We start from the raw sequence: 19,842 nt of genomic DNA on the forward strand, positions 1-19,842 counted from the left end.
AGGGTTGCTCAGGAAGTCCTGCCATTATAGGATAGAAATGCCCAAGTTGGTTTGGGTTCATTGAAAACTCCATTGCTTATAAGCAATAATTGGATCTTTTTTTTTCCCTCTCGTTTCTTCAGTATGCACAGTTTCAATAAAATGACAGCAAATCCATTATGTAATGGAAGCTATAAAAGCTTTCATCAAGAGTGTGCATGTTTACTGTCTGTTTAGGATAGTCTGGGTTATGGGAGTGGCAAGGGCAAAAGATTCAAGATTAAGATCCACCTGGCGTTTCAAGTCCTTGGCTCCATGGACTTCGGCAGGGGGTTGTGAGGGTAATGGGAGGAGCAAGAAATTAATGTCCTCTTTTTTTTGTCTGTTTCCCCTAAGGTCCCCATCAGGTACAAGTCTTTCCAAACCCTGTGGGATACTTTAAATATCCATTTTCCCCTGTTGAATATGTGGATTCAATTCATTTTTAAAGTACGATTTATAATGCAGAGAATTTTGAGGGTAGGGAGTTCATTGGTTACAGGGGAAGCATCTTTACAACATTGGCATGCAAGTCAGACATTTATTACTAAGATGACATTTGACAAGTTATGCGTGATGGTGTTTACAGAGATATCAAAGGGATGAAATGGAATAATGTATATGAAAGAAATGTGTACAATCGAAAGTATGAAAAATTCTTTGTGTTTTCTTATACTGCATATTAAAGGAAATGGACAGGTGTATAGAAAAGAGTGAGGGGTAGAGAAGGAGAGAGTGTGAGAAGAAAATATTTTACTTTTACAATCAAATCATGGTTTAGAGCAGAGACCACTATGATGCAGGTAAAATATTGCTGCTGGAATATTGGATGTCCATGCTTCTTAAAATATTATGTACATTTGAGTCACTTGGGCATATTGTTAAAATGCGCATTCTGATTCATTAGATCTGAGATGAGGTCTGAGAGTCTGAATTTCTAAAAAGCTTCCAGATGCTGCTGATGCTGCTGGTCCCAGCCCTCTGAGTAGCAAGGTTCTATGCCATCAGAGTCATAGGTGTAACCAAAAGTCAACTAAGTATTTTACTAGAAATCAAATTGTTTACATATTTTGGGGGATTTATATATCAAGGGAATACCATCCAGCTTGGCTAATGATGTGCCTCCTCCTTGCCACACAAGAAAAGAGCCTTCAGCCCTTTCTGGTTTTATTATTAAGTGTTGGGAAAGCACTCTGCTTCTCCTGGTTGGGGCTTCTGACTGAAAGACGGTAGCAAGATAGGGGTTTTATATACAGAACAGTTAGCAATAAAGAAGATCGAGGGAACCAACACATTACGAAGGCCGTTGACTTGCTTTTGGTTTCTTTACCGGGTTGTATCTAGTGGAGGTCATTGGGTCTTGCCATAGGAATTCTGGATATGTGATTGGTTGTCTGAAATCTCATTTTTGCCCTGGCACATTGCATATTTACATTGTCTTATATCACTCATTTCCCTAACAGAAGTATGAACAGGGAGAAAGCATGTAAGATGTTTCCCTCTTTTTATTTTTTAAATTCAGTTCCACACACATTGACGGAGAACTAGGTTACACAGTGGTGAGCTAGGCTCTGAGAGGGGGCCTGAGGATCAGGAAAGGGATCCCGGGTATTGTCAGTTCACATTTAGACATTATTCACAGGCATAATAAATAAGCAAATACAAGGCAGTTTGAATTTAAGGAAAAATATGAGCTCTGCTAAGAACACGATGAAATTTGAAAAAAAAAAAAAAAAAGAGGCAACAGTGCTGCTGGGGAGGGAATTCAGAAGACATTGTAAAGGAGGAAGAATTGAGATCATGGTCACTTGCACATAGAGGCCAGAAATCAGTTTGAGGCAAAGTCTTTGTCATATTGTAGGTATGTAAGTGGAGAGCAAAAGCGGAGACATAGGTCAGTATAATTCAACTAACACAGTGCTAAGATTGTGTTTGGATGTCCTTCTTTGGAATTCAGGCTAAAGCCTAGAGCTTATGTGGGATTGTTGGAGGTGAGGGAAGCCAGGTCCGGTAGTGTTCTAGCTGGTGTTTCTCTCAAATTTCAGTTTTTTCCTACTGGGTGTAGTTCCCTAGAATCTGCAGGAGAAAAGATCACCTTTTATATAAACACCTCTCCTTGGCAATCGAAACACAACACTTTAGAAGATACATGAATCAGGGATGGGCGAGAGAGAAATGATTCCAAATTGCCTAAAAATATATTCCGTGGGGCACCTGGGTGGCTCAGTGGTTAAACGACCCACTCTTGGCTCAGGTCATGATCTCGTGATTGGTGACATTGAGCCCCACGTCGGGCTCCAGGCTGACAGCACGAAGCCTGCTAAGGATTCTCTCTCTCTCTCCTCTCTCTGCCTCTCTCTCTTTTTCTGTCTCTCTCTCTCTAAAAATAAATAAACATTTAAATATATATATATATATATATATTTCCATGATTCATTGACTCATTAGGTGCTTCCTCTTTACAACTCTGACACTCAGATGTGTTAAAGATGCTCTCTGCTCTAATTTATGTGAATTTAAATTTCTCTTTAAGTGAATTTTTGCCCTGATAGTTACTTTGGAGTATTATTGGTTGATAATAAAGAGCCTTTCATATCTCTTTTTTTGATATGCTGGTGCTTAGCTATTTCAAAAAAAGTGACTTTACAACCAATTTCTGAATCCTAATTGTCCTGGCTGGTGCCATTGCCTGGGTAGAATGGGGGATGTAAAGCTGGGATGTAAATCTTGGATCACTGTAGTCAATGTGGTCTGAGAATCCAGTGTAGATAGAGGGAGAAAAACCAAAGAACGTTAACCATTATCAAATCCAGGGACAAGTGTGGGGCCAGAGTCAGGAGGTGAAATGAAGTCGTAATTCAAAGGTATTCAGGCACATATCAGGAAACAGTGTGGACCAGTGCCCACTCGAGGAATTACAGTGTGAGGTGTTTGTTCTTACTGGATACTCACTTGTTGGCTGAGACTGGCTTACAGGCACAAGGAAATATTCAAAAACACCATTTCATCTTCCTTATTATCCACCTTTTGAAGATACTCTCTTAAGAGCCCAGATGAACATGAAACTTCTGTAACAATATAAACTTCAGACTCTTCTGCATCCCAGTGGGCAAAGTGATATACCTCCCCCAGTGTTGATTTGTTTTAAATTCATTTGAATTAATCAAAATCTAGAAAATATAGACAGCAGAGACTCTAGGAGGCTCTAGTTTTATAAAACTCCATTTAGCTGTGGCTGCCAACAGGTCACTGCACCCTTTGTAGTTCATTCTGGCATTGCTTCCTCACCTTTGATGCCCCTGCTTGCCTGCTCAGGCCCGACTCCGGTGGTGTGGGATAGCGTTTTCATTCTTGTGGCCTCTGCTGTCAATTCCAAATTCCCAGTAACAAGCAAACTTCAAGGGCCTAGGTATTTCATACTGAGAGATGTTTTGAGAATCATTTAGCATTCACTGCCTTTGCTTTTCAGTTTAAACAACAAAGAAACAAATAATGCAAAACAAAAAACAAAATAAACAAACCCAAAACCCCTAGACATTGAAAGGAAATAAGGGGGAGGACCAAAGAGAGGGAGGTGAGAATAAGAAAAAGGAGCTGAAGAAATAAAACCAACATTTATTATGTGCTAAAATGTAGCAAACCCTATGCTAGGTTCTTATTATGCAATGTGCTACTTGATTTTGCCATGACCTGGTGTTAAGGTCATCATTGGGCCCACTTTACTAGAGGGTCAAATAGAGCATAAGAGAAAGTCTATTTAGAGGTCATAGTCCCTCAGATACTCCCCCGCGGAGTGAAGGGAGAACCTGGATCTCTCCTGCTTTCTAGAACCATGCCGAAAATGGCAGATGATAGTGGCTGCAAGGAAAGTGACATCCTTTTTTGTCACAAAGTAGCTTAACTATGATATGATACGCCATTTAGATAAAAGGCAGAAGTGGGAAGAGGAAAAGTCACAGATCTGTTCCCTTCCAACCAAATTACTCTCTTCATTCATTTTGAACCTAACATATAGGGACTACTTTATGGTGGTAATAATCTTTTTACATGAACATGACCTGTCTTTTCCTTAGTCAGCAATATGCAGTCATGCTGGGTAGTCCCTGAGCTGTATAACGGTTGATATATAGTCTCTACATGCTTAATATGCAGAAATTGATTTTTTTAATAAATCAAGATGACTGTTTTTTTTTCCTTCATAAGCCATGTCTAGATTTAGATGTTTCTACTAAATGGTGATCTCAGCCCTGCATGCTGATTCTTTAAGGAGCTACATATTAAGCACTTACTAAATACTAGAAACCATGTTAGGAACTGTATTGGTCAGGATTGTCTAAACTCGCTGTGATAACAGATCAACCCTTAAATCTCAGTGGATTAACACGACTTTATTGTTTGTGCATGCTAAGTCTACTGTGGGCCTCTTTTAACCCTCAAGTGATGTGTGAGAGGGTTGGTCTGCCTCTGTCTTATGGCTTTGCCTTCTGAACATGTGGCTTCCAGATTGCTATCACAGGGAGAAGCAAGCTGGAGATAGTTCAGGGCATTCCTCTGCCTTCCGCAGAAGTGACACACTTATATTCTATTTATAATCCATTTGTCAAAAGTCACCTGGCCCCACCTAACTCTGAGGGTGGAGGTGGTGAGGGAGCTGGGAAATAGAATCTTCTCTGTGTCTATAAAAGAAAGAATTAACAGATCCTGGTGAGTGCTGTCAATGATGTATCACAAGTTCTGAAATAACAAAGTTTACATATTTAAAGTTAACGCCTTCTATGGAAGCTAGGGAGACATATGAGGAAAATGAGAATTCCAGGGGAATATCGAGGGCTATATTACGATTTGGCAAAGCCTATAGCTCCTTGAGCCAACAACTGATGTTTTCTTTAGAGCATTTCTTTTTATCCATCTGAAATAATTAAGATTTAAAAGTTCCTTGTGTTGTGTTGTGTTGTGTTGTGTGTGTGTGTGTGTGTTAATGTTGTCTGCTTTGTTTTCTTAAATAAAGGTCAAAATGTGTTTAGAAACTAAGCCTGGGTCTTAGACTTTCTCTTCTTGAACCCGTAGCCTTATAGCAGTTATTTCACAGAAGGAAGCGAATTTTCTGTGCTGTGAGTCAGGAAGGCTGGAATGAATCTGTGCACCCTCATAGTTCTTTCTTTGCGGGGCACTTGTTCTTTATAGATGTCCCAATATTTATGACTGGCATGGCTGCATATCAAGACAGTTTTCTGGCATTCACCATACAAATAGCAAAGCATATGCAACTGCAGAGATCTAAACCTTCAGGAAAAATAAAAATGGAAAAAAAAAGCCATAATAAGGCCATGCAGGTAAGTTTATGCTTGAGAGTATGAACATGGGTCTGGGTCAAAGAAGACGTGCTGCTAGAAAGTCTAGATGTTCTCTTTTTGTATTTAGTACATAGGTTTTTGTTAAAACTCTTGTTCTTGTAAACAATCAGTGAAGGACTGAAAAATTGGTACCATGTCTATTTGTAAGGAATAGAAAAATAAAATTCTGCACCATTTTTTGAAAATTCTTCTTACAGTGAAAACAGTTTTCACCCTTTGTGGCTTATTTGTAAATTTAATATGTCTTACCCACAGAGTTAAGAATTTGAGCTTTCACTGTCAAGTATTTCCTCTCAACAATTTTCTCTTTACCTTGATTTTCAACTTCTTTGACTTTAAATTATATCCATAAAATGGATTTGCTTTGGCATGTAGACATAGGTTATGACCTCTAAATAAATATTTTCAGTGAATTTGGAAAGCAACTACAATGGCCTCAGAAATTTTGAAGATAAGTTAGAAAGAGTCAACTATGAAAATAACACAAGTAATAGTAATGATGATGAGGATAGTGATGGTTATATAATGTAATGATGAACATTAATTGGGCATTCATTATGATCCAAGCACTGACTGTTTTGTTAAGGATATGTTCACTTAACCTACATATTCATAAGGGGCTATTATTAACCTCACTCTAGGAAAGGGCTTAGAGAGATGTTAAATAAATTTCCCAATGTCACGTGACCAGAAGTTACTGGTTGACCTGCTTCAAGTTAACTGAGGCTTGTCCTGCTATAAAGTATCTCACTGGTTTCTAAATGTGTGGATAATCCACTAAACTGAAAGACAACCAAAGAAACGTCAGCGTAAGTGTGTATTTTAACTTGCATAAAGAAAGTATGTTTTATCAAAAGTACCGTAGTCAGAAAGTTTGGAAATAGAGAGAAGGCAGGAGGAATATGTTCTGCTTTCATCCACAAGTATTCAAAGGAAGAATCTACTACCTAGTGTGGTGGCTCTTAATCAAGAGCAATTTTGTTTCCCCATCCAGAAAACATTTGACAAAACCTGAAGACGTTTATCTCCTCATGACTGGGAGAAAGGGTGCTCCTAGTATCTTGTGGATAGAAGCTAGGGCTGTACTGAACATCCTTCAATGCACTGGGCAGCCATGTTGTCCAGCTTCTTGTTGACCAAAATGGCAATAGGACCAAGGTTGATCTTGTGTAAAAGTGTATTCTTATATAGGGAAACTTGTGTAATTAAGGGCTCAGTCTTTGGAGTCAGTGTACTTGATGTTCAGTTCTCGCTCTACAGTTTGACTTTGGGAGTTCAGCTCTCCAGGTTTTAATTTAGTTACTTATATGCTGGAAAGAAATATTCTTACCCTACAAGATTGTTCTGAAGATTAAATGAGAGCATGTATACACAGTGAGTAGCATAGTCCCTGGCTTTCATAGATGATCCATAATGTTAGGTGAGAAAATAAACTTTGGTTAAACAATCATAGTAATGTTTTTGAGACCCTCAAAGAATGCTGTCGAGTAGGTACTTTAAAAGACCTGTCTCCAGATCAGACAGCTGTGTTTTAAATCTTGTTTCCTCTACTTCTTAACAGTATGACTTTGGACAAGTGCCTTAGAACTCTGTGCCTCAGTTCCCTCATCTGTAAGATGAGGGTGGTAAGTAATATGTGTCTTCTAGAGTTTCTGTCAGACTTAAAAGAGAGTATAAGTATAAAGTGCTTAGAACAGTGCCTACCACTTAGAAGTGGACAGTTATTAGCACTTATTATTCATTTACTTAATATTGTTAGATAAGACATAGCATATAAATTAATTTTCTAAGTAACTGAACCTTGAAATACCAGCCTCTTAAATATCTCTTGAAATACCTCTTGAAATACGAACACTTTGTTTTATTTTAGCAATTAGAATAATGGAAATAGCTCTAAAATTATATTTCAAAATTATTTTCTTATTTAAAAATGAATGCTAAATAATCGTGATGTTTTATGGTTAATTCAAGGCCTGTGTCATCATGCTATCATGTCTTGTAGTAGATTATGGTACACGAAACTTCTAAAACCATTGAAGTAAGATTTTCTTTACCCTAGCCTGCTGGATGGTTTCATTCTCTTGTCTGCTCTTAAAAAATACTGGTTTTGCTTCCTTGCTATCAAGATCAGCTATCTGACCCTCATAGTCTGTACTTGCCTTTTCTAAATATCTGCATGTTTATTAGTTGATCAGTATTTATTGAATATACTATATATACTGTGCTCTCTAAGGTATGTTAGTGACCAAAGCAAAATAATTCTTTCTTGGAGCTTACTATTTTTCAGAGGTAAACATTGAAAATGTAACACAGGTTCAACAATCATTTAGTTCCAATGTGACCTACACTATTGCTATGCGTAGAGGCAGAGCCCTTCAGTGTGGGCTGAAAGACAGGCCAGGCCTTCAAGTGGAATTGATCACGAAGTATCAGCCTGAAAAAGGGAGTTAGCATGAACAAGGCAAAAAGAACAAGCATTACAAGCAGATGCAATTACAGAAGGAAAGTTCCTTATTTTTGACAGGGTACGGTGTTGAATAAAGGAATTTTTAAAAGCTCGGTATGACTACAGACCAAAATGAATCAAAAGACAGAAAACAAACAAAAACAAAAACAAACAAAAAACAAACAAAAAGACAGACAAAATCCAGGTTTATGGTGGCATTGATGAGGCTCAAAGGATAGCCAGTGTCTCTATCATACAATCCTCTAAAGCACGCAAAAGTTGGCCTTATCCAGTAGGCAATGACAGGCCATTGGGAAGTTTAAGTTTGTTGTTGATATGGTAGATGTTCATGGGAAGACAGGCTTGGAAGTAGGAAAGAATGAAGGTAGAAACACCAGTTTGAAACTGCTGCAGTAGTCCAGGTAGGATGTGATGAAAACAGCCCAAATTGTGTCTGGAATAGAAGCGGTCTCTGATGACTAAGACTCTCCTGAGAGAGGAGGGCTGATATTTAGTTTATGGACTTGGAAAGATTTATTTGTCAGTTTACCTTCTACATTGTTCTTGGCTACATTCCAGAGCATTGAGGTTGATGAATAATCAATTTCCAAAGAGTAAAAACACAAATGTGCAGCAGTAACAAAAATGAAACCGTATTTGTATAATAATTGAAAACCCTCTATTATTGCATTTAATCAGCAAATTTTCCTAATGAGTGATTTTCACCCTCCTGGTTCCTACAAGACTACATTCTGAGTTGATGTACTTTATATATTGGCAGTAGGATATTTCTACCTCAGTAAGCCATGAGGCCTGATAGGAAATTTCATTTATCCTGTCTCACAGAGAAAGTTGTATGTATACATATGCAGACATTTTGCATAAGGCCTTGAATGCCGTATTTAGAAAATTGAATATTCCATTTTGAACGTGTATAAAAGCTGTTCAATGGTCAACAGATGTCGATTTCTAAAATATGTGTCTAAAATAGATATAATAATTTCTTTTTCTTAGGATAATTGAGAGAATTAAATATGCTGGATTTAGTATCTAGCATCTAATACATATTTAATAAGTTAATACATTTAAAATACATTTATAATTTAAATATGATTTTAATATCACAGGTTAACTATATGGTTTATGATGAATGTGTATATATTGGGGTGCCTGGGTGCTTGGTTGGTTAAGCATCCTACTCTTGATTTCAGCTCAGGTCATGATCTGACATCACAGTTCATGGGTTTGAGCCCCCGTATCAGGCTCTGTGCTGACAGTGTAGAGCCTGCTTGAGATTCTTGCTCTCTTTCTCTCTGCCCCTCACTTTCTCTCTTTCTCTCTCTCTCAAAAATAAATAAACCTTTAAAAAAGATAAATATATACATACGTATATATGTACGTATATATGCACATATATACACTACATTTGCTATTGATGATTATAACAAAAATGGTTGTGCAATGGTATTCAAAATGATGAATAGGTGGGTTTTTTAATGTTTATTTATTTTTGAGAGAAAGAGAGAGAGAGCATGAGCAGGGGAGGGGCAGAGAGAGAGAGGGAGACACAGAATCTGAAGGAGATTCCAGGTTCTGAGCTATCAGCACTGAGCCCGATGTGGGGCTCAAACTCAGAAACTGTGAGATCATGATCTGATCAGATGTCTAACTGACTGAGCCACGCAGGCACCCCTAAAATGACGAGTAGTCTTACAGCTATCCTTGGTAAAATTAGTTTTGTTTTTTTTGTTTTTCGTGGGGTTTGTTTTTTTTTTTTTTTTTTTTTTTTTTTGGTTATTTTTGTCCTGGGAAGTTATCATGAATCAGAAGTTAAATGTTAGCTCTGAATATATGGCTTCACATGAGTTGAGATTCTGACCCAGTTTCTATATCCTGCTTTTTCTCATTTGCTTATTCATTTCTTTATTCATTATTTAAACAAATATTTACTGGATCTCTACTTGGTGCCAGCCACTATAACCTGTCTTACAGTCTGGTAGGGAACAAACATGAAAGCAAATGACTGCAATAAAATGGTGTGAACATTGTGTAATACATCCTTTTAAAGTAAAGAGGCATTCCACTCTCCTACATGACATATGGTTAATTATTATGTACATATTCGTCTGTCATTAAACTAAATAGAGAAGAATGGAAATTACATAGAGGAAACATAAAGGAGCATTTCTTTCTAAGTATCTGTTTTTTATTCATTCTCTTGTCTTCATCTACCACCCACCTGCTGAAGACATCCAATGATTATCAGTAATTGCTATCACTTTCTCTTACCCTGGAATCCTATTTCCATCTGACTTTTGGCAATCTGTAGGTAGATGTTCCATAGATATCTCAAATTCATTCTGCTTAAAACAAATGCATTATGTTCCTTCCTCTTACAAAAGATTGTTTCTCCTATACATCTAACCCCTGTTAAATGTATCATCTATAAAGTCATCCCGACTGAGGTTTCAGGATCCCTGTCAATGTTCAGTGGCTGCCTGTAGCCCACAGCCAATAGGTCGTCAGATCTTCCTCACCCCCTGCCAGTTTTCTTCCTCCCCCTTCTAGGGAAACACTGCACACATACCTTATGCCCCAAATTAGTAGGATAAGAAAGCAATTTGCAAGTTGCTAGGCAGCAAGAGTTGAAGAGAAAATTAAGTCAGTGACTTGGTTATTAAGTGTTACCACTGTGTTGTCTCTTTTTCTGTGAGTGGAGAATGTTTCTCTTTAACATGGAATAATAACTTTAAATTATGTTGATCTGTGAACTTCAAAAACATCCTCATACACATTTCCACATTGATACACTTGCTGGATTTCTCTTTCCCTCCCATCACTGATATTTTATGCTTCCAAGGGCAGTTCCAGCTATGAATCTGAGTCCTTTGCCAATGCCCGACTGCTCAGGATCTGAATGGGAAACTCCTACTGTAGTTCATGTTTATGGAGGAGTATGTTAACCATTGCTATTAGTCACTGAAAAGAAGTGATTGACATCACAGTAATGAAAGATACCATAAGTTGGCTTTGATCATATTCTGAGTTGCATTCTGAAACTCATTCAGGCCCTGAAGTTTCATTCTGGTTTACACTCTTCTTTTTTTTTTTTTTTCTTCTGGCTTTCTTTCTTTCTTTCTTTCTCTTTCTTTCTTTTTAAATTTATTTTTATTTCTTAAAATTTACATCCAAATTCGTTAGCATGTAGTGCAACAATGATTTCAGGAGTAGATTCCTTAGTGCCCCTTACCCATTTAGCCCACCCCCCCCCCCCACAACCCCTCCAGTAACCCTCAGTTTGTTCTCCATATTTATGAGTCTCTTCTATTTTGTCCCCCTCCCTGTTTTTGTATTATTTTTGTCTCCCTTCCCTTATGTTCATCTGTTTTGTCTCTTACAGTCCTCATATAAGTGAAGTCATATGATTTTTGTCTTTCTCTGACTGACTAATTTCACTTAGCATAATACCCTCCAGTTCCATCCACAGAGTTGCAAAATGGCAAGATTTCATTCTTTTTGATTGCTGAGTAATACTCCATTATATATATATCCCACATCTTCTTTATCCATTCATCCATCGATGGACATTTGGGCTCTTTCCATACTTTGGCTATTGTTGACAGTACTGCTATAAACATGGGGGTGTATGTGTCCCTTCGAAACAGCACACCTGTATCCCTTGGATAAATGCCTAGTAGTGCAATTGCTGGGTCATAGGGTAGTTCTGTTTTTAGTTTTTTAAGGAACCTCCATACTGTTTTCCAGAGTGGCTGCACCAGCTTGCATTCCCATGGTTCACACTCTTAAAGAGTGAATTCTGGGGTGCCTGGGTGGCTCAGTCAGTTAAGTGTGTGACTCTTGGTTTCAGCTCAGGTCATGATCTCATAGTTCATGGGTTCAAGCTCCATGTCGGGCTCCACACTGACAGAGTGGAGTCTTCTTGGGATTCTCTCTCTCCCTCTCTCTCTGCCCTCCTCTGCTCACCCTCTCTTTCTCTCTCTCAAGATAAATAAATACACTTAAAAATATTTTTAAAAAAGAGTCACTTCTAAATTCATACATGTAAGTGTAAAACTGTCTGGAACATGGTAGGTCCAAAGTAAGTGGTACATCCTTCTTAACCTTGTAGGTTATCTTTGAAAAACTCAGGGAGCATCAAGTTCTCTAAACCACCCTAACCCTAGGATAATGCTAAGTTCCTAAGGAAAATACATTGGAAGAAGAAATATGACAGTTTTCTTTTTTCCTGCTTTCATTTTTTAAAAAGATTTTATTTTTAAGTAATCTTTATACCCAACATGGGGCTCAAACTCCCAGTCCCAAGACTAAGCGTTGCATGTTTTATCAACTAAGCCAGCCAAGCATCCCCTCACTTTTCATTTTGTGTGTGTTCTTAGTTTTTATATCCTGGCACACATGTAGGATGGGGTTAATATTAACTATAGATTAAAAGGGAAAGTTTAAATGTCTTTAAAATGTGGGGTTTTACATGGAATAGGACACAAGGCAGAGAGGAAAAGGCTGCTTGGAGAGGAGGTACAGATAAAGAAGACAATTATTCCTAGAAGAGGTCGAAGAAGAGAAGATTAAAATTTGCTTTGAGTATTTCTAAAGCAAATGACCTATTTATGAGCTCCCATGTGAACTATTTTTCCTTCCTCTTTTGAAGAATTGAAACTTCCAATGTGTATTTTTTTAATTTTTTTTTTAATGTTTATGTATTTTTGAGAGAGAGACAGACAGAGCACAAGCAGGGTAGGGGAAGAGAGAGATGGAGTCACAGAATCCAAAGCAGGCTCCAGGCTCTGAGCTGTCAGCACAGAGCCCAACAAGGGGCTCAAACTCATGAGCTGCGAGTTCATGGCCTGAGCCAAAGTCGGACGCCTAACCAACTGAGCCACCCAGGTGCCCCTCTAATGTGTCTTAATGTTTCACATCTTTTTTGGCCCATGCGTCCGACCTGGTGTAATAGATTAGCATTGTTAGCAAACAGTGGTGTCATTGCTGTATACATGGCTGTTGGTCCTCAGCTAAAGTGAGCTTTGCTGAGCAAATAGGTTTTGTGCAGCCACCCTAGACAAATCATTTCCCAGAATGCCAAGGGAAACACTAACGCTGGGTCTTACTTCATCGTTCGTCAGTATGTTCTCCTATTGACCAAATGGGATAAGGGAAAAACGGACCAAAGGAAAAACTTATGATTCACTGACATAAGCCTCCCAAGTGCCACCAAGAGTCATACCTCTGAAGGGATGATTAGTGAGCATCCTCACAGAGCAAAGGATCCTTGTTAGCAGCCACTTACAATTCATGGCGGGGCACTTGAGGAAAATATTGCTGCTGCTCACCGTGTTGCCAGTATTCCGCCTTCCGTCTAGATGAATGTAGGATTGTTTGTATAGTGCAGCTTTCAGCGTGGGCGTAGAAGGAAAGTTTATTACCTGTTCTCTCCCCTCCTCTGAGAGGGATTTGTTTCACTTTGAACGAAGAGTCTCTTAAAAAGGCTTCAGGTCGCAATGCATGTTGTAATTTCCTCGAAGTCTGAACGATAGTTCACTTGATCTTAGCCAAAAGGCCGAGAAGCGATTGAATGATAGTTCAAATGATAATCCATGCGGAAGCCACACAAACACGGGATCAAAATTCAACTAGCTTTTTGCTCTGTTGGAAGAATGCAGGGCCTCACACTTAGAGATCACTCAGCAAATCTCCTAGCCTTTCTGACGTTGTTTAGTTGAGATGGACGAATTGGACTCATGTAGCAGAGATGATTGGAGATGAAAAAAGACAAGCTGTAAGATAGATGTGAGTTCATGGAAAGAGGAAAGGCTTTTGGCTGGGGTCTGGGGACTGAGTCAGAAGCACCTGTTATTCTCCCTCCTCTTCTCGGTACCTGCCCCTCTCTCAGCCTTACTTTCCTCTTTTTTTTTTTTTAATTTTAACCTTTCGTATTTATTTTTGAGAGACAGAATGAGACAGAGTGCAAGAGTGGGGAGAGGGGCAGAGAGAGGGAGACGCAGAATCTGAAGCAGGCTCCAGGCTCTGAGCTGTCAGCACGGAGCCTGATGCAGGGCTCCAACCCACGAACCATGAGATCATGACCTGAGTTATAAAGTCAGATGCTTACCCAGCTGAGCCACCCAGGTGCCCCCTTGCTTTCCTCTTTGCAAAACTCACTCATCTACCTGTCATGCAGACTGCTTACTGGATCACGTGGATAACATGGGATTCCCTTTGCCCTTTACCTTGCAGGCAGCAAGTCTACCCTGAGCAGTAGCATATCTTAAATTTTTTAAATTAAAATCTATATTCTATGTCCAGTTCCTTACCTTTCAAATAGCCATGCTTAGGCATCTGCGATATTTTGGGGTACTTTGTGTTTCTTTTCCTAGATTCTTATATTCTGTTCTTTTTTTAGCACCCATTGTTTCTACAGTTTGTAACCCTCTTCTCTCAACAAGAAACCACTGACTCAGAATGCGAGGGAATGATCCTGCATTCAAATGAGAAGTTGCAAACCCTCTATCAACCTGTGACTTTACACCTCCCACCTCCCTCCTCTCCTTCCAGAAAACAAACAGACCTGTCCTTCAGCTGTATGACCTTTTGAACCAGATGCATACATACATATTTGGGCAGGGGTAGGGGGGTGGGGGCTAGTGTCAGCAGTAAAGTCATTGACTTAATTCTGACTCTGCAGAGAAGCTGTGTTTGGGGGGCAGGATAGAAGACAGATGGAAGCAGGCTAAAAATCTGTCGTCATCATAATCGTCTTCAAAGAAGCATCACCTGCTTACATAGATTGAGAAAGAGAAATATAAGGTCACTTTTACAGGGTCTGATAATCCATTGGATGGAGGGAGAGGAGGAAAGATCATTGGTTTAACATTTATGTAAATTATTCTCAATTTTAAAACCAACTTTATCTGCCAGAGATTCCCACAATGAAAATTAGATATCGTTTTCTTGCAGCTTCTTCATTCAGTTGATTTGTTCATTATGCCCTCTGCCTGGTTCTTTCTGAGAGAGGACACTCTTTGTATGAGTTGCTAGGTTCTCAGCGCACTGTGTTCCAAAGTTAACATCATGTTACGGCACCATATGGGCAATGACAGAGAATAACAGTCTTTGAGGTCTCACCTTTCAGGAGGGGGAGATGTGAGACTTAATTAATGAATGATGTAAGATCCTTCACAGTCCTGAGATAAAAGATGGTTTGTAAAATCAGAGTAAAATTAGAACTATTTCTCTAGTTCTAAACAAATATGCTGAACTAACAGGCATTTAAATAACTGGATGCAAAATGTGCATTATGGTATATTTCATATATATATATATATATATATATATATGAAATATACTACATTTTAGTCCTGGAAGGGAATTTAGGCTCTCCCCTTATGTTACGTCTTTAAAAACTGAGGCTCAGAAATGAATTTTCCTAAGATCCTAGAGCTTATTAGGGCCAGATACCAAGCCAGAAACCAGATTTCTTAGACCCCCTGTTTTGTGCAACATGCAAGACTGCCTCATTATAGATGTTCTATATAGAGTATATGGAATCTGACCAAGAACAAAGGAGAAATGCTTTGTGACTGGCCTTGAACCATTTTTAAGCATAAGTAGGATTATTACTGTTATATGAAAGATCGTAAATGATTTTCATCCCATTGGGCATAGGAGAAGATAGAGGCTTAGAGCCAACTCTGTGTTAGGGAAATATTACTGGCAGCAATCCATGTCATTTGCCAAGGCAACAACCACCTTCCACATTGAGTGGTGTTTGATGTATCATTGTGGTGGAGTGGAGGCATTGTTGAAAATTGCTCATAGGAAGTACATAGAGCTTTTTTGGTATAGCAGGCCAAAAAAAGACTCAGAGTGAATTTATTGGCCGAATATTGATACAGCTTTAAAATTGTTGCTGATAGGGTAGGAGCAATCTGAATCATAATGGAGTGAGCTCTGGACTTGAGATTCAATACCCAAACCAACATTCCCCTTACAGACTGTATGAGTCCTGACAAGTCATTGCATTTCTCTGAGTCTCAAGGTACTCTTTTCAGAAATCAAACTAATAATTTCTAGATCATATAGTTTAGGGAGATTTAGAAAATATAATTTGGATAAAGTTGCATTGCATAATGTTTATAACATATCTTGTATCTGAATCTAAAGAAACCTATCCAGAGACATTAGGAAGCATGTTTAGGGTTTGTTATGTAGAAGGCAGTCCTCCAGAGACCAGCAATGGAGGAGAAAGTATTTATGTAACCAATTAGGACATCTATATTATCTACTAATTATGTAGCTTTCCTCTAATATCACACTTCTAGATGTTATCATCCATTGCCCTCCATATGAGTGAATAACAGCTCTTGAAAAGAGTGAAACAAATAAATAAAAAGATAGAATCTATTGTGTTGGAAGTTTTATTTTTATAGGAAAGTTCCATCTTCCTTGTATTTTATGTTACTTGGTGTGTGTGTGTGTGTGTGTGTGTGTGTGTATGTTTAATTTCATGTTGGCCCCAGAGTCTGCTTAATCACTTAATCCTAAAGTTTTAAGGAAGCCATATTTATCTCTTTTTTTTTTAGAAATTTATTGTCAAATTGGTTTCCATACAACACCTAGTGCTCATCCCAAAAGGTGCCCTCCTCAATACCCATCTCCCACCCTCCCCTGCCTCCCACCCCGATCAGCCCTCAGTTTGTTCTCAGTTTTTAAGAGTCTCTTATGCTTTGGCTCTCTCCCACTCTAACCTCTTTATTTTTTTTCCTTCCCCTCCCCCATGGGTTCCTATTACATTTCTCAGGATCCACATAAGAGTGAACACATATGGTATCTGTCTATCTTTTGGTTTGTATTTTTTTCCTCCAGTGGGGTTCAGGCTAGTTCATGACAAAGTTATAGATATTCATATAGCTCATTTTGTTGTTGTTGTTTCTGTCTAAGACTAATGGAATGTAGGCCAATGTTTCAGGTAGCTTCATGTGGATAATTCATGTTTTTATACAGGCAGCTTGTAGGGATTCATTTCCACAATGTCTTATTGGTCTCTTCACATTTTATAGTTACTTTAAGTCCTAGTCAGTAATAGTGGCCTATTCAACAGTTTCCTATGGGTCACTGTGGTAATTCCATTTTATTTTAAGGGATGGATCCGTCTCTATTTATCTAACATTGTTTGGGTGAGGGAAACACCCATTCTGCCTGAGGGAAGATGATGGAAGACAAACAAAATAACCTTCAGGGATATTTCAACTTTACAAAGCTATGGAAGCAAAATCAGTAAAATTAAATTGAATGGATGTCATGAGTCTTATTGTGGTATTAATGATTTCCATTCAGAATGGCTTATTAATTCATTTAGTGCCTATGTTGTTACATTGCTCTTAGATTGTGGGGAGACAAAATGAGTGAAAATTATGTTCCCTGTATGAAGTAGCTCCAAGTCTGTTGGGGCACAGGACCTGGAGAGGGACTTGTACTATAGTGTGGTAGATACAATGCAAATACCGTGACAAAACTGTTTTGTTAAGTTCTCCTAACTGATTTTGGGGTGGAATAGTTTCTGGAAATATTTTCCAAAGAGCTAATGCTTGAGCTAATGTATAAATTAGTCAGGAGAAAAAGATTGAAGAATATGAGTTCTTATGCTGTCCCATGCCATTTTAATCTGCCACTCCAGTGCTGGTGGATGATAAAACATTATACTTTCAGGTGGCCCTTAAAGTAACAACTAAGAGAACATAACAAAAAACAAAAAACAAATAGACTATATTGTTAGAATTACAAGAAGTGGTAGCAAAGGAAGAACTACTTGCCAGCAGGTATCTTGGGATGAAGGTGTCTTGGGATCAAATTTGATAGCAAATAGTCTAAACATTTTAACATGCTTCATAGTAAATGTGTGTAATCACAACAAATCTGTAGGTAAATTTGTTACTATATCCAGTTAAGAGATGAAACAATAAATAAAGATTTATAAGAAACAGTACATTATTTTCTCATATGCATATAGATAGTTGAGCTAAGAACTGATTTACTTGAATCTAAAGATTATGATCTTTGGGCTATGTTGCCTTGTCTTTATAAATCGCATTTGTTTTATTACATTTATTTTAGGCCCCACAAGTCTTGAAAAGTGTAAATTGGAGAAAGTTTAAAAAAGCCAGGCAAATAATGAAAGAATTAGATGGAGGGGCATATAAAATAGATTAAAGGGTATTTAATAAAGCCCAAGTTATGGGCAGGGGATTTATACATACATGCTGAAAGATATAAATGCTAAATGGAACTGGAATTATATATAACCTAGATCCACATTATATAATAAGGATTTTAATAAATGTGGAGGCTATTGAGTATTTGACAGCCTCTATAGAATAAAAAGCTCTTGGATTTTGAGTCATCTCATGGGAAATACTGGAAGCTAAATCAGTTGAGGAGTATAAAACTAAATTGGATGAAACATCTCTAATCTCCAAAATGATCTCTCTGTGTAAAATGCATGCAAAAACACACATACGTTCAAACTTCTAGTTTTTATGAACTACATGTCTCTCTGTGTATTTAAATAATGGTTTTAATCTAAGTAGGTAAAAAAAAGTTAGAAGAGGAACTCTTTTTGAAAGTCAATCTGTAGGCAGAAACTAAAGCATTATAGGATAAGTTTTAGAAACTGAAGACTCCTTACAGTTGGATGGAAAACATGCAGTCATTTAAAAATAATTAGTTTTGCAAAGGGATACATGAATGGAAGGTCTTGGAAAGGAGGCAAAGAATTAATTTCCCAGAAGGCTCTGCAGATAAAATTGTGGTTGGCACATTTCATTCTGCAGATACACCTCTTATTGGTATCTTGTCTGTTCTCTTGGGTGACATTTTGAAATAGTGCGTGCTCGGATGATTGTCCAATAATGCAAATGAGAAAGACACCTTTCAGACATTTCATTCTAGACAGACACTCTGGTCAGTTCCTTCTTAAGGAGGTCTAAAAAGAAATAGAATTAGTTGCCCAGACTTCTGTTAAGTGGGAGTTCCAGACTCCTTATCCTATATAATCCCCTTGGATTCTCACTATTTAGCATGGACAAGAAGTTCATGATACTGAAGGGAACCATCCATATGGCTTGATATTTTCTGTTTGTTTGCCCCGAATCCTGGGGTCACACTAGCACTGATGTTCTCTTTATGCTTACTTAAATGCTAATGCCCTTTCTATTTTTTAAAAAAGTTTTGTATGTATTTCATTTCTTGCATCCTAAATCAATGCAGGACTCAACTCCTTCTCTAATGACATGATAAGATACGATGCTATTTGTCCCATTTTAACTGGTACCAACTGGACTCAGTGGAATCTGCCATGTTATCCCTATTGCAAACATAATAAAGGATAGACTCTTTATCCTGCCACTCAAAGTATTTTATAATATGAAAACAGTCTATATTTCTAACCTTTTCTTATATTTTCTTTTCTATATTTCTTGACCTTTTCCTACATATGCCTTTGCTCCAGACTGGTGACTACTCACTGTTCCCCAACCTTGGCTCCTGTTTCGCCACTTTCCAGCTTTTGCGCAAAGTGTTCCCTCTGTCTCGGCAACATCTCTCTTATTCCTGTGCCCTCTCTGCTCTATTTACATTGTCTACCTATTGAAACTGTGCTATCACCTTCTAAAAACAAAAACAAAAACCAAAAACCAAAAAAACAAAAAACAGGTCTTGATCTTCCCTGCTAATGAGGTCCAACCCTTCTTTGAGTCTATATCGGATTTGTCTGGCATCTACCCTGTGGACTCATCATAATCCACTATGGGCCCTCATTGTAATATCTGAAGTTTTGTTTCAGGGATTTTAACATGGAACGTAACAGATAATTATTTATTGAATGTATAAGAATTATTTCTTTGAAATTTATTGTTTATTCAAGTGAAAACTAAATTCAGAAGCAATCTAAATGCCCAGACACAGGGGAAATGAATATCTGTGCTATAGCACGTTCATATAGAGACTGTACTA

The 19,842-nt window shown here is 38.0% G+C and overlaps 1 protein-coding gene across 12 annotated transcripts in view; it reads left to right on the forward strand.

The window, feature by feature from the left end:
• The window catches only part of LRRC4C (leucine rich repeat containing 4C), a 1,200,301-nt gene that overhangs the window by 1,087,118 nt on the left and 93,341 nt on the right, over positions 1–19,842 (forward strand). The window lies entirely within an intron of this gene.

This window comes from Panthera pardus, unplaced genomic scaffold, assembly GCF_024362965.1.
Source record: "Panthera pardus isolate Hobbes unplaced genomic scaffold, ASM2436296v1 HiC_scaffold_12, whole genome shotgun sequence".
Lineage (NCBI taxonomy): Eukaryota > Metazoa > Chordata > Mammalia > Carnivora > Felidae > Panthera > Panthera pardus.